At 41.8% G+C, this 12,500-nt stretch overlaps 1 protein-coding gene across 1 annotated transcript in view; it reads right to left on the bottom strand.

The window, feature by feature from the left end:
- LOC143029447 (uncharacterized) overlaps positions 1-12,500 on the bottom strand; it is a 229,011-nt gene that overhangs the window by 215,827 nt on the left and 684 nt on the right. The window lies entirely within an intron of this gene.

Raw genomic sequence — 12,500 nt, 5'->3', positions numbered from 1 at the left:
CGGAGGTGGCGGTGTTGGAGATGGTGGTGGAAATGGTGGTGGAAATGGTGGTGGTACTGGTGGTGGAGATGGCGGTGGTGGAGATGTGGTGGTGGAGATGGTGGTGGTGGAGATGTGGTGGTGGAGATGGTGGTGGTGGAGATGGTGGTGGTGGAGATGATGGTGGTAGAGATGGTGGTGGTGGAAATTGTGATGGTAGCTGTCGCAACGGCGATGGCAGCGGTGGTGATGGTGGTGGTGGAGATGGTGGTGGAGATGGTGGTGGAGATGGTGGTGGTGGAGGTGGTGGTGGAGATGGTGGTGGTGGAGATGATGGTGATGATGGTGGTGGAGATGGTGGTGGTGTCGGTGGTGGTGGTGTCGATGGTGGTGGTAGTGGCGTAGTGGTGGTGGAGACAGTGGTTAATGAATGTTGATGGCACTACTCGTGGTCAGTTGTGGTTATGACAATGTCAAATAGGCTCTGTTAGGCCTAATGGGTAGTTTTACTGACAGTGCCGATGCTGATCATGGTGACAGTGAGGAACAAGCTGCTGGCAGTGGCGGAGGAAGGGAGATCAGAATGAACAAGAGACGAGGTAAAGAGGTATTGTAATGAAGGGGAGTTTAGGAAAGGGGCAGATCAGTGAAGAGAATAAGAGAAACGAAGAGAAACAAGATTAGAGATAGAAGAGTAGGTTTTAGACAAAAAGGGAGATTAGGGTAACTGGCTGAAGAGAAAACCGAGTAAGGGGAAATATAAGGAATATGCTAAGAGAGGGAAGGGAAATAACGAACGAAATAAGGGGAGAAGGGAGAAAAAGGGAATTTAAGACATAAGAACATAAGAATGAAGGAGACTTCAAGAGACCATAAGGCCTACACTAGGCAGCTCCGTATCCATCACCACCTGCCATCCCCATCCATAAAGTTGTCTAATCGTTTCTTAAAACAACTGATAGTTTCAGCGCTTACGACATGGTTACTAAGCTTATTCCATTCGTCGACCACCCTATTAGTAAACCAATTCTCGCTTATTTCCTTTTTAAATCTAAATTTGTCCAGTTTATAACCATGACATGGGAAAGAAAGGAAAAGCAAGGTAAAGGAGAAAGGGAGGGACAAGATACAAGGGAGGATAAAGGGAAAAGGGTTGATGAGAACAGGATATTAGGGAAAAAGGGAAGAATAGTATATAGGGAGAGAAGGATTAGGGCAAGGGAGAGGAGGGAGAAAATATTTAGGGAGGAAAGGGAAGAAAGGTTAAGAGGGTAGAATAGTGAATAGAGAATAAAAATAAAGGAAAGGGATTATAGTATCAGAGAGAGAAAGGAATATAGAATAAATGAGAGGAGTGAGAAAAGGTTTAGAGAGGAACGGAAGAAAAAGATAAGAAAAATGGGGGAAATAATACAAAAGACAAAGAAAACGGGAGAACAGAAAGGGGAAATGGAATACACGGGAAAAGAGAGAACAGGGTTAAAGAAGAGAAGAATATACAAAAGGAAAGAAGAGGGAATAGGGTAAGAGAGATATGGACGAATATGATATGCAACTGAGAAAAGGATATAGGACAGAAGGGAGAACATATTAATGAAGGAAGAAAGTAGGACAACAGAGAAAAAGGGAATGTAGAATAAAAGAAAATGAGATGAAAGGGGAAACACCGAAGTGGATAAAATGGGGAACCAGGATGTTGAGATGCACCGAGGAATGATGCATAGGAGGTATAAAGTGTGGAGAGATGAGAGGGTGAGGACCTGGGACGAAAACGAGGTGGAACCAAGGAGAGGTTGAGGTGGAAAGGGTGGGAGGAGGGAGAGGTGTGAAGAGGGAGAGGTTGGAGGAGGGAGAGGTTGGAGGAGGGAGAGGTTAGAGGAGGGAGAGGTGGGAGGAGGGAGTGGTGTGAGGAAGGAGAGGTGGGAGGAGGGAGTGGTGTGAGGAAGGAGAGGTGGGAGGAGGGAGAGGTTGGAGGAGGGAGAGGTGGGAGGAGGGAGAGGTGTGAAGAAGAAGAGGTGGGAGGAAGAAGAGGTGGGAGGAGGGAGAGGTGGGAGGAGGGAGAGGTGTGAGGGGGGAGAGGTGGGAGGAGTGATAGGTGGAAGAAAGAAAAGATGGGAGGAGGGAGAGGTTGGAGGAAGAAGAGGTTGGAGGAAGAAGAGGTGGGAGGAAGAAGAGGTGTGAGGAAGAAGAGGTGTGAGGAGGGAGAAGTGGGATGAGTGATAGGTGGAAGAAAGAAAAGTTGGGAGGAGGGGAGAGGTTGGAAGAAAGAGATGTGTGGAAAGGGAGAGACGGGAGGAGGGAAGGGCGAGAGGAGGGAGAGGTGGGAGGAGAGAGGTATGGAAAGCGAAGGCGGTGGGAGGGGAATGGCGCAGGGAGAGGTGGGAGAGTGAGGGATGAGAGGAAAAGGATGGGGCGCGGATAAAGAGAGGAGGGTGATTGGAGAGTTGAGGACGGGGAGTGGCGGGAGAGGGAGGGAGAGTAGGAATGAGAGGAGGGAGAGTGGGGAGGAGAGGAGGGAGAGAAGGTGGAGAGGAGGGAGAGAGGAGGGAAATAGGGTGGAGAGGAGAGAAATGATTATTAGCATTTCGTTGGCGATAGCCTGGAGACTATAACGCGCCGAAGAGGAACATTCGTAGAGGTAATAAAGTAGACATCTAAGACAGTAGAACTGGGGGTAGTAGAATATAAAAGTTATCAGCATTACCTTATTGAATGGAAATTACCCTTGAATAATAACAGAACGTTATGTGACTGGTCTGTAGGCTTAGCCCCTAAACTGTAGGGAGGTGGGAGAGAAGAGAGAGTTGGGAGGATAGGGGTGGAGAAGAGGAGTTGGTAGCTGGAGAGGAGTGAGGAGAAGAGGAAGGAAAATGGGAAAAAGAACGGAGGGAATGGAGGAAGAGTGGAGGAAGACTAGGGATTTAAGAAGGAAATAGGCAAAAATTGGTTTACTAATAGGGTGGTCGATGAATGGAATAAACTTAGTAACCATGTAGTAAGCGCTGAAACTATCAGTTGTTTTAAAAAACGATTAGACAACTTTATGGATGGGGATGACAGGTGGTGATGGATACGGAGCTGCCTAGTGTAGGCCTTATGGTCTTTTGCAGTCTCCTTTATTCTTATGTTCTTATGAGATGTTCAATGCGAGGATCTGGCGGAAGAAAGGGGTTAATTACCTGAAGAAAGGTGTCAAAGCGCCCAGTACTGTAATTGTTAAGCACAAAGGAGGTAACACCAAGAGCCTGACAGTGGATGCACACAATGAAGACAAAGGGTAAAATGGCTAGGTGACAGAGGGCGAGGGTGACAGAAAGGGAGGGTGGTTGAGGGGAGGGATGGGTGAGGTGGCTGGGAGAAAGGAAGTATGGGAGGATGGTGTAGGGTGATTTTTTTTTTTTTTTTTTTTTTGTGAGATGGTGACTCGAAGAGAGGGAGTATGGGAGAGAATGGGGTGGGTGAACGAAGAATGAGCAATGTCGTGGTTGAGAGGAAGGTTGTTTGGGAAAGGATGGAGAAGTGGTGGCTAGGGTGTTGGAATGCAAGGTAGAAAAAGTAATTGCAAAAGGTGATTGAGAAATATAGTGATTGGGTAGTGAGAAAAGGAAATGACTGGGGGAGGATGCGATCAGGAGGGAGGGTGGTTGGGGTAATGGGAAGGTACAATGGGGGTTATGGGTTTTTTGGGGGGTTATGGGGGGTTTGGGGGGGTTGGGGGGTTTGGGGGGTGAGGTAGCTGAGAGACGGGTGTGGTTTAGGAAAGGGGGAACTTGGAAGTGGGGGTTCATTAGGAATTGAGGTAGTTATTAGAGGATAGGTGATAGAAATTATGGTTGGGAAAGAAGGTAACCGGGTAGATCGGGTTGCAGGGAGATGGGATGCTTGGAAGAATGGTTGATGGTTTTATGAGATAATTGATAGTAGGAGAGATTCTAGGAAGGGATGGATGGGAGACTGTGGTTAGTCATGTCCATAATTAGGACCGAGTATGGTTATGGATAGTGTATCTGTGAGAGAATAGCTGAGATAGGGTGGCTGAGTTAGCGTGGCAGGGAGAGGGAACGGCCTGTAAGAATCTCACTATGTGTGAAATCTCAGAGCGAAACAAATAGACGAAAGATATATTAAGTGTTGAGAAACCCGGCAGGAAGCTACAACCAGGAATAGATTATTACCATAGAAGGGTAAATGTTTGCAAGGAATAGCCCCTTTGTACAAAGCTGTACTCTTTATTTTCTCTGCCGAGTTATCTTTTTTCATCCGAATTTGCCCCCCTTCCGGCAGAGAGGGACATAATATATCTCGATTAACTTATACCATGCTTGGTGTCATTCTACATTTATACTGGCGACCACCAGACTTGTTTCATTCATCTCCTTGGTACCCCATTGGTAGCAAATCACTACATGCAGTCATACTTATAAAATGTTAGATGAACATCTATATACTACGTAGTAATGTCTGCCGCTTATTGTGTATACTTATTTGTTTGTTTGTTTTTCCGCATCCCACATAGTTATGGACCGGAAGATCCCGTCGACATGGTAATCCATTCTCGTGTTCATCAACAAAAGTTTTAATTTTAATTGGTCACTATCCACATTTCTGATTATTTTCTTTCGGGATCACCGCCCTTAATACGATCATTTCACTGGGCTCAAACGAAGTGAAGTGAAAGGAGCAAGCCACATGAATTTCTAGCACAAGGGATCAAAGTGATGAAATGTATAAAATACTTGAAAACATAAATCTGCACTGTGTTGAGGTACACATGCATGAATGTATAGTTCACATTTACTTATTCTTTCACCTTCACCATAGCAACCGGATTGGCCATCAAATCACTCGATGAAGAAACTTCATATTGTTATCTGCAATATGCGCACGTGTCTGCATGTGTGTGCGCTTGTATGTGTGTGTCTGCATGTGTGTGGTAGTGAATGTGTGTGTGTGTGTGTGTGTGTGTGTGTGTGTGTGTGTGTGTGTGTGTGTGTGTGTGTTACCATGTCTTTGACATACTTGACTCGTGACCGACAGTGGTTATACCTTTGGATAAGAGTTTCATAGCTCGTATGACCCTATTTGGAGGCGATGCTGTGACCTGACACACAACCCACAATCATACACGCGCGCACACATACACACTTACACGCACGCGCACACACACACACACACACACACACACACACACACACACACACACACACACACACACACACACACACACAATCATTCTCTATCATCTTCTTGCCCGAGGGAAATGGCAGTGACTTGCATTACTGTGATGATTTTCAAGCCCAGGGTGGAGTTAGATCTTGGTTCCGTTATCCTGATATATTGAGACGGTATCAACTTTTGTGTGTGTGTGTGTGTGTGTGTGTGTGTGTGTGTGTGTGTGTGTGTGTGTGTGTGTGTGTGTGTGTGTGTGTGTGTGTGTGTGTGTGTGTGTGTGTGTGTGTGTGTGTGTGTGTGTGTGTGTGTGTGTGTGTGACGTGACCACTGATCTAGATATAACTGGATCACGGATCGCTGTCGAGATTATGAGGTCGGCGGCAGCCATGATGTTAGTACCAAAACAAAGTCGCGCCACGCGATCACTGATCTGATACAATTACAGTTCTCGGCAGCTTTCGCTCCCATATACATATTCACCGTTCTTTTTACATTGCGATGTTGTGGTGCATTCTTCTGCACCAACCGGAGAAAAGGTGGATGTGAGCAGTCCTTCCACTCGTAAGTAAATTAAAGTCCAAAACATCCCGATACCCATCAACAAATGATGCGGCCATCAGGAGCTATAAAATGTTGCACACCAACTGTTTTGTTAAGTGTTGTCATGTTAATGCTTTGTATTTATTATCGTAAGAAATAGAGATCTAGCAGCAACCCATTTGTCACGAATGTAATCGTGGCAATAGCAGGATAGATATTTATCATTTAAAAATATCTTATAAGGCTCAAACGCTGTCCAGAGCTGTGTAGGTGTATAGAACCAGTTGTTCTTCCTGATTACATGTGTAGGCTTTTTCTATATTGTGAAGTGTGAGGAATTCATATTAGATGGGCTGAATTACTATTCGGGGCCCGTTCAAAAATTATGTAACGTTTTTTCTGGTGAAATTCGACACACCCACCTCATGTAACATTGCGTAACACTGGGTGTTACATCTCCCTGTATTACATAACACTGATTACAACTAATTACAACTCGGCACCCCCATCAAGTGTAGGCCAGATCCGCCAAACACCCCTCCCCCTTGACTTCTCACCAAAACATACTCATTTTTATTTGTCCTGTGTGAAATTGTTTACGATTGCATCAAAGAATGAAACATGGTATGATGTTTCGATCTGTTAAGGATATGCTATTTCAGTGCATAATTTATGACATAAATTAATAAATGAATATAAATAACCATTATTAGCGTTGCGTAGCGCTGTTGAAAACACCCCCACATCCTCGTAACGCATCGCATCTACCATGCACCCCCCCCCCCCCAGCGTTACATACTCTTTGAATGGCCCCTTACATGTTCACCACTTTAATGCGATATTTTACTATTTGAAACAATTTAGATCATAGATATGACAATTTCTCTATCTTTCCACATGTTCGACACAACCCCGGATTCTAACCACATCGTCAATTTGATCAAGTGTATCGTCACGTCCTTCTGCAAAATCAGGCTCCATCACATCTCCAAATTATATTCTCAAAAAGTAACCGGTGTCAAAGTGAGGAAGGAGTTACCAAAACTTGTTTTATTCAAGCACCAATAACGATAAGCAGTACAGTAATCAAATGTTATAGGGATATTTATTCCGTTAAATGCTAGTATAGATCTATTATTATCCCTATAATATTTTGACTATATATCATTATCCCATTTGTTGTCTGTGTAACATTCCCTTGAAGTTATAATATATACTGGAATTATAATTTGTCAGTGCCAACTCATCCATATACATGCACAAGTTTATGTATATAAATGGTTATTTCTGCTAGAGGTAATAAATATCAATATATTGTTTTATTGTGATGATGCTATTTTGATATACACCTTGTATATGTATGTACGTACGTATGTATGTATGTATGTATATGGAGGGCCCAGCAGCGACGAATTGTGTGGCCATTATATACCCAATCATGCTTGGATCACAGGCCACGAGAGTAACACGACAGCTCCCATGACACTGATCTAAAAATGGTGTTATAATGACCGGCGGAGCGGTTCACACTAGCTGTTTTGGTACTTCCATTATGGCGGCCATGTCCCGCCTGCCGGCATCACTCCTGGGGCAGCCCACGGCCCGTATACGCTATCCAGGTGTTATATAGATCAGTGGACGTGACACGTGACGTGAACTGGTCACCCTGACCTAGAGGACAGTGTTTCAGAGTTGCGAACAGGCGAGGAGCAGCGGTCACCAAACCGCTCCACCGAATCTCCCCCCTTGCTCCTCCCCCGTCCTTCTCGTTAGCCAATGACATATCACTTGGTACATAAGCGGGCGTGGCTTTGGCACTGGTACTTCTGTGACATTGTTACCTTTAGACCGAATCCTCTGAATTATGTCCATTTTCGCAATTGATATAATACACACGAAGGGGATAGTCGATGTTGAAACGTGGCAGCTGGTGTCGAAGGGGCAACGTCTATACCTGTCGGGAACGCGCATCGTAAAGAAGGGGAACAGAGACACAAGAAGACGAAGAACCTAAGGCCGGCCACACACGAGCAGTTTATACTGACAGTTACAACTGCTCAGTTATAACTCTCGGTTGAAACTGTACGTGTATGGATATCTCAGTATCACTGAGATACCCACACACGTGCAGTCTAAACTGACATTTATAACTGAACAGTTGTAACTGTCAGTTTAAACTGCACGTGTGTGGGCGGCCTGAGGCAAGAGGCGCGTTGTTGCGGCAGAAGCTCTCATTATCCCATGGGGTGCTGGGGAAGGTAAACAGTCTCTGCTGGGAATCGGAGAGAAGTGCGGGATTTGAACCTTCGTCAAAGTGGATGCGAGACCAGCTCGGTTCCGATCACCCCACCAGCGAAGACACGTTCTGGTTGTGATGTGGCTTTAGCGTTTTCCATTTATCATTTACTCTATACATGTATATACATGTATATATATATATATATATATATATATATATAATATATATATATACAATATATATACATATATATATATACACATATATATATGTGTATATATATATATAATTTAATTAGAAAAATAGAAAATACAAGAAAGAAATTCAACAACTTCCAGAATGCTGTCGTATTCAATCAAACATGTTTAAAAGAGAACCTGCTCCCAAAATACATATATATATACATGTATCTATATATATACTCTTGTTATTGCATAGGGTGACAATATGCTAGTGAATGTTTGATAAAAAGGTTGATGTTCACGAGATTTTCACATTCTACAAGAGGAATGATTTTATAAAGGGTTGACAAAAATTTGGTTTAAAGTTTGTTGGGAGTAAATATAAGGTAGGTCTAAAATAGTACATTCAATTATCTAGTAAATATCTAGAAATTAACTGCATTAGCAGTGATGGTCTATATACATTTGTACAGGACTACAATCTTCTACATTTGTTATTTATTTTATAGAAAAAAAAATTAAAAACCATGCCAGGTTCGCTACCTAACCAAGTGTTGGCCATTGATGGGGCTAAGTCCGCAACGAGCTGGGAAGTAAGTTGACCACACGGCGTCAGTTCCGGTGCGTCCGATCAACTGTGTACTCGGCCGTGGGACGTGAGTGACGGAGCTGAAGAATTCTCCGTATTATATCACAACGTTTGGTGTGCAACAGTATCGCGTTTCTATACGAGTGATCTGGAAGTCTTCCTTGAAAAAAAAAAAAAAAAAAATCTCGACACGAAAACTGGCCTCTTATGCCGTCTGTCTCGTTTTGCCATATATGACATTAGTATGTCCTTCACAGCAACATTGAACTGAATGTATACTCGTAATCATATAGATTGACAATGATATAGAAATACACATGAACTTGTGAAAGACAACATAGAAAGATTGCCACTTCAGTTCTGAAGACGTTATGACATCACAGAAGCTACCGTTTATGGCAATACAAAATTAGATAATTATCTAAGATTGCTTAAAAAGTATAAATCATTATAATTCAATTATATAAATTAATACCAATGGTATTCAGCAATCATAACACCCTTTAGTAAAGACTCAATTTTTGTGTTGCTGTAGTCGTTTGTGATTCAAATACTACAGAAACTTGATCGACGATAACGTCAACGTTCTTGAATGGTCTTGGCATGACCTCGCTGTCAAGCCCATACAGTGCATATGTGTATCCCCTACAAAAGTCGTTCCCATACTGGGGGCAAATTACCCCCCTGGGGGGTAATTCAAAACAATTTCGAGGGTAAGGGAGGGGTGACAAAAAAAAAAAAAATCTGAAAATCAAGAAGCCAAGAATTCCTCATCTAGCTTCAAAACATGCAACTTCATCCATCCCACTGATGTCTCTACATCTTTGGCAGTAGTCATTAGACATGCACAATGTTCAAATACAATAAGTAAACGAAATTATCTCTAGTGTTTCAAATTTAGCCATATATATCATTGTTGACTAAATTTTGTGAAAGGGGTAACATGTTTAATGTGGCATGTTAAATTGGGTAACAATACCCTTTGCATATTAGTGACGTAAACACTTAACTCTAGACTATGTCATACAAAGAGTGGCTTGGTTTGGTTTTGGATAACATTTCACAAAGGAATACTCCTTCGTTCATGATGCTTGCGAATTCCATCTGAAATCCCAAACTCGCAATTTTCTTCTTGTAAAAAAAAACAAAACAAAAAAAAAACATGTTTGGCCAACGGCACTAATGTCGTAGTTCTCACTTGTTTAAGTTGCAGCTACGAAGTGCTTCCGCTATAAAAATTCAAGTTTCCTGAATATAGAAAAGTAACACAAAAAGGGTTTGGCAGTAGTGTCGTAACTTTATAATAGATCTGATATGAGCTGAACTGGTAGGGTTAGCATTACGCTATGGTCAACCCATTGGCATAACAATTTCTTTTACAGTTCTTGTTCTAGCTAATGAATGAATAAATGAATGAATGAATGAATAAATAAATATATAAATAAGTAAATAAATAGATAGATAAATAAATAAAATAAATAAACAAAATAAAACTATAAGATAGAATGTAGAAAATATTGTTTCGAATAATCGTGACAACTCTGTTTAGTCTCCATATCCAGTGAAAAAAATTATCTGCCGTCAGCAGTAATACTATCAATACAACACGCCAACGAATCACAGGAGAACCTGATTTCACACCGCATAAACAAACTGGCTGAACACATTAACGCGCTTAATGAAGACAGGTTTAACGCTATCACTATCAAAGGGAGTTTGTTGCATGAAACAGCCTTGCGAGATCCAGAGGAATAGGACAAGTGCAACTCAAACGGAATGAGGTAAGATATAATCATGGCCATGTAAAATATCATGGCCATGTAAAACGAAACAATTCAGCTCATTTCACTCGATCAATGCAACGCCTGTAAGGCGATCACAAGTGATAAGGCTGGAAATTGTTGGTTGTTCAACAAAAGCGTAATATGCTGTAGTGAGCTTTTATCTGTTTGTTTGTTTGTTGGTGCTCTTAGTCTTGGCGTTTGGTTGCCACCCTTGTTCGAGGATCCAGGTATCTTTCCTCAGACGCTTCTTGTTCCACTTGTTTCAGTCACTTTCTTAATTCATCGGTCACATGCATCATTTATGTATTCTCGTTCTTGACAGACAGCTCTTTTTTAATGTGTTTAGTGTTTTCTTACATTGTTCACTTCTGTATAACCATTCAATTTCAAGCGTGATTTTTCCGCTGCAGTCTACTCAGAAAAAAATCTATATCGTGAGATTATAAACTCAATTTGTATCTCGTGTCCACAACATGAAAAAGAAATTTTGAGAAATTCCCTTAGCCGCCTGAGAAATGACCATACTATTTATCTGTCGTCTGTGAAACAGACAGTAATATATTTTACAGCTGGCCACGAAGTAAGCGTTGTTCGACGGCACTATACGAAAATCAGTCAAATTGCCCATCTAAAAGGTTTTACGCTGAATAATGGCAAACGATTTTGTTTAGCTTGGAAAGACACCCTCTGTGTTTAGGTTGGTTAATGATATCGGAATAATTAAATTGAAAAATTAAACACATACATACATACACACACACACATACATACACATACATGCATACATATATATATACATACACACACATACATACATGCATACATACATATACCAACGTCTTTCCCCCCCTTACAAACGAGGTAGCTAAAGTCAAAGGCGTAAATGAATAAATAAAAATGCTATCATGTCCATACAATCAACATTATATTCATATCCGGAGTCGGGTAGATGGCGGGAAGGGCATAATATAAACGATCATGTATGATTTGATGGTCATTTGTGACCTGTTTAGACTTCCATGTACTTTAGCTCACGTCGATATATATATATATATATATATATATATATATATATATATATATATATATATATATATATATATATATAGAGAGAGAGAGAGAGAGAGAGAGAGAGAGAGAGAGAGGTAAAGAGCGTACGCAAGGAAGTATATAGCTGCGGCCGAAGCCGTCACCTCTGCCCTCTGCGCTTGGATTGTTGGGGCCGGTAATAGTGACTACTTGGAATCGGAAAAAAGGGACGGGATTCGAATCCACAAGTAACAAAATCCGTGACAAGCTGCATTCTTCCGATTACGTCACTAGTATACTGTATGTGTATATGTATATGTATATATGTATGTATATATGTGTATATATACATATATATATATATATATATATATATATATATATATAAGCAAGGTCACCACTTTACATCTTCAGTGTAAATTACACTGGATGTAATATACGAAAGCGCTCTGCTCAGTTTGTTGATTTTCTAAAGTGGTTACCTTGCATTTATAAAACACACGTTCCTAGTGTTTTATTGCACACACACACACACACACACTAACATATATATGCATATGTATATGTATAAATGAACAATCAGGGCCGAGCTATGGCCAGATTATTCCTGAAACACACAAACCCATTCACAACGATGATACTGTCTGGCGTCAATCAGAATATATTGTGCAGAGTGAACTACCGGGGCGGAGCTGCTAAGAACAGCGGGTACAACGATGCGGATGATTCGAGAAACGTTCATTAAAAAGTGGATCAATGTTATCCTTTGCTAAACCACGAATAGACTATGCAGGAGGAGGCAAAGAGGGTTGTGAGAGGAGGTGGAGGGAAGAAAGAGGGAGGAAGAGGTAGATGAAGAAGAGGAAAAGGAGAATGGAGGAAGAAGGAAAAAAGAGGTAGAGGTAGAAGGGAGAGGAGGAGGAAGCGAGGGGGATGAAGAGGAGTTGGAGGTGGAGGTGGTGGAGGAGAAGGAGGAGGAGGAGAAG

Source organism: Oratosquilla oratoria, chromosome 11 (assembly GCF_046742065.1).
Source record: "Oratosquilla oratoria isolate Oo_2021 chromosome 11, ASM4674206v1, whole genome shotgun sequence".
Lineage (NCBI taxonomy): Eukaryota > Metazoa > Arthropoda > Malacostraca > Stomatopoda > Squillidae > Oratosquilla > Oratosquilla oratoria.
The sequence above is the reverse complement of the archived record's forward strand: the minus strand, read 5'-3'. Positions and strand labels throughout refer to the sequence as shown.